Source organism: Papaver somniferum, chromosome 4 (assembly GCF_003573695.1).
Source record: "Papaver somniferum cultivar HN1 chromosome 4, ASM357369v1, whole genome shotgun sequence".
Lineage (NCBI taxonomy): Eukaryota > Viridiplantae > Streptophyta > Magnoliopsida > Ranunculales > Papaveraceae > Papaver > Papaver somniferum.
Window position 1 is genome coordinate 135,737 of NC_039361.1, and position 2,786 is coordinate 138,522.

The 2,786-nt window shown below is 38.0% G+C and overlaps 1 pseudogene; it reads left to right on the forward strand.

Moving 5' to 3' along the window:
* The first annotated feature begins 789 nt into the window (after positions 1-789).
* On the forward strand, positions 790-2,509 carry LOC113273397 (annotated as a pseudogene).
* The last annotated feature ends 277 nt before the right edge of the window (positions 2,510-2,786 follow it).

Sequence of the window (2,786 nt, forward strand, 5' to 3'; positions counted from 1 at the left end):
TTATCGTGGGAATTAAATAGATACTCCCATTTTCAAGAGTATTTTAGGGTCTAATTTTTGGCATATCTAACTGCATATACCTCACCTGGTCTATAATCCGGTTGCTATATTGTTCCACCATCGAGATCCCAGGCGCACAGTCTAAAAAACACTTTCCATAGTGTCATTGTCTGCAAGATACGTATCCCATAGTGTCATTGTCTGCAAGATATGTATCCCAAAATTGAAATTCTAATCTGATTACATATCCAGATTGATACTGCTAGAGTGTAGAAAATATAAAAGAAAAATACAGCTACAACTTGGTTAACTAAATATGTAGAATCCCGGACATGTATCTTTTAAGTTTTTACTGTCTAGTTTTTGGTAATGGGGCAATTCCAACTGCATATACCTAACCTGACTCAGTCTGATGAATCCAGTTGCTATAATGCTCCCAATGGGATCCCAGGCGCACATTCTATCGCCCAAGTCGCTTGGAGTCTAAAGAAAACACTTCCCAGACCAGAGCAGCTTGTGTTCTGCATGGTGTTTCATACAACTCTTACAGACTCACCCACAACATATGCAAATGGACCACATAACCTCTAGCTAAAATGCCTATAAAAGATTATTCAGTTGCAACTACAAGTGTAGAAGGAAAGGAGATGCATGCTTTCAATGAACATACATCCCGTTAGGAAAGAGAGAAAGACCTGTTAGGAAAGAGAGCCTTTCTTAACAACCTGTTAGGAAAGAGAGAAAGACTCAAAGAAGTAGTAACAGGAGATTGTAGCTAGTGAGTACGTAATGTCTCATACAACACCAAATCACACTCAAACCGTATCTGGTTGGGCAGGTCATGATGAATCTGGAAAAGTAACACCATTCACCTTCAAAAGAAGGTAACCAAAAATTTTCCATTTTCCTTTTCTTGCTAAAAAATTTAGTTTTCCGTACAAATGCATAACTACGTTATTCCGATTCTTTGTTTCTTTCAACAGAGAAAATGGGGTGAACGATGTAACTATTAAGGTATTATACTGTGGCATTTTCCATACAGATATTCACCACTTGAAGAATGACTGGGGTATCACTAGATATCCTGTTGTCCCTGGGTATGTACATGAAGCATTCTAAATATTTATTGGCAATTTTATTATGTCTGATCTTTGATATCTTATAAATTCCTGGTTTAGAACTCTAGATGATATCATCTGCGATCTGACCTTGAATATAATTTTTGCTTCTTTTGTGGTGCAAAATACTATTAATTCGTCAACTGTTACAAACGCAGATCTGCAACATTATTTAACTTTTTTTATGGCATAAATTAACAAGTTAATCAGTTGAATTACCGTAGGCATGAAATTACGGGTGTGATTACCAAAAGAGGGAGCAATGTGAAAGAGTTCAAAGTTGGAGATAAAGTAGGAGTTGGATGTTCAGCATGTTCCAATATTGCGAAAAACATCAGTTTACTTACAATGGCATCTTCTGGGATGGAAGCATCACCTACGGTGGTTACTCCAAAATGCTTGTTGCTGACAGAAGGTATATCCCTGCCAATTTCTTACTTTCCTGTTTTCTTACACTAGAATCTATATTTATCATTAGATTTAAACTGTTTTGTGATGTTGGTTGGATGATGTTGCCAAGGTTTGTGGTGCACATTCCAGAGGGCCTACCAATGGATGCAGCAGCGCCATTGCTGTGCGCAGGGATAACAGTGTTCACGCCATTTAAAGACTACAACTTACTTGAAGGCCCAAGTAAGAAGATTGGAGTGGTGGGGCTAGGTGGCCTCGGTCATGTTGCTGTTAAATTCGGCAAGGGTTTTGGCCACCACGTTACTGTTATAAGTACCTCTCCTTCTAAAGAGGTTGAAGCTAAATTGCACCTAGGTGCCGATGATTTCATTGTCAGCACTAACACAAAACTAATGCAGGTTATTCTTTATTTGCTCTCGGTCTGGCTTTCTCTTATAGTAGTTATAGGGCATTCATATGTTATTGCTGTCGTCTAATTGCTGTGTATTGTGATAAAATATAGGCAGGGAAGAGGAGTTTGGATTTCATAATTGATACAGTTTCAGCTGTGCATCCATTAGGCCCAATCTTAGAACTTCTGAAAGTTAATGGGACTTTTATCCATTGTTGGTGCACCTGCTGAACCAATGGGCTTTCCCGCCTTTCCTATTATTTTTGGTAACAACTTACAGCTCGCTAATTGAGATGTTTTAGTCTTTGGAGAGTTATACTTATGATTGATTACAGGGAAAAGATCCTTGACCATCTTTAACAATAAACTCTTATGATTGATTACAGGGAAAAGATCCTTGAGAGGTAGCATGATAGGAGGTATGAAAGAGACGCAGGAAATGATGAATTATTGCGCCGAGAAAAATATCACCTGTGACATTGAAGTTGTGAAGACAGATCAGATCAATGACGCATTGGACCGGTTGGCTAGGAATGATGTTCGCTATCGCTTTGTTATTGACATTGCTGGTGCCAAGAGTTGCATGTAAATCTGATTTTCCTGTGTGTGCACAAAAATGAATTTGGAGATCGGCTGATCCTACTTTACCCATTTGATCCACCTGGGCCTTATCATTTTTCTAAGCTTTATTCACATTTAGGTGTACTGCCTACACCTACAAAGTCGAATTTGATCAAATGATTACCTCATGGTAGTCTATAGTTGAATTTTTTAATATGGAATGTCTAAATCCAACCAGGTCCGAAGAATCAAAATTTATAGTCGAAAATGTTAACAAGTTATTAATAGAAGATACTCTACCTTAT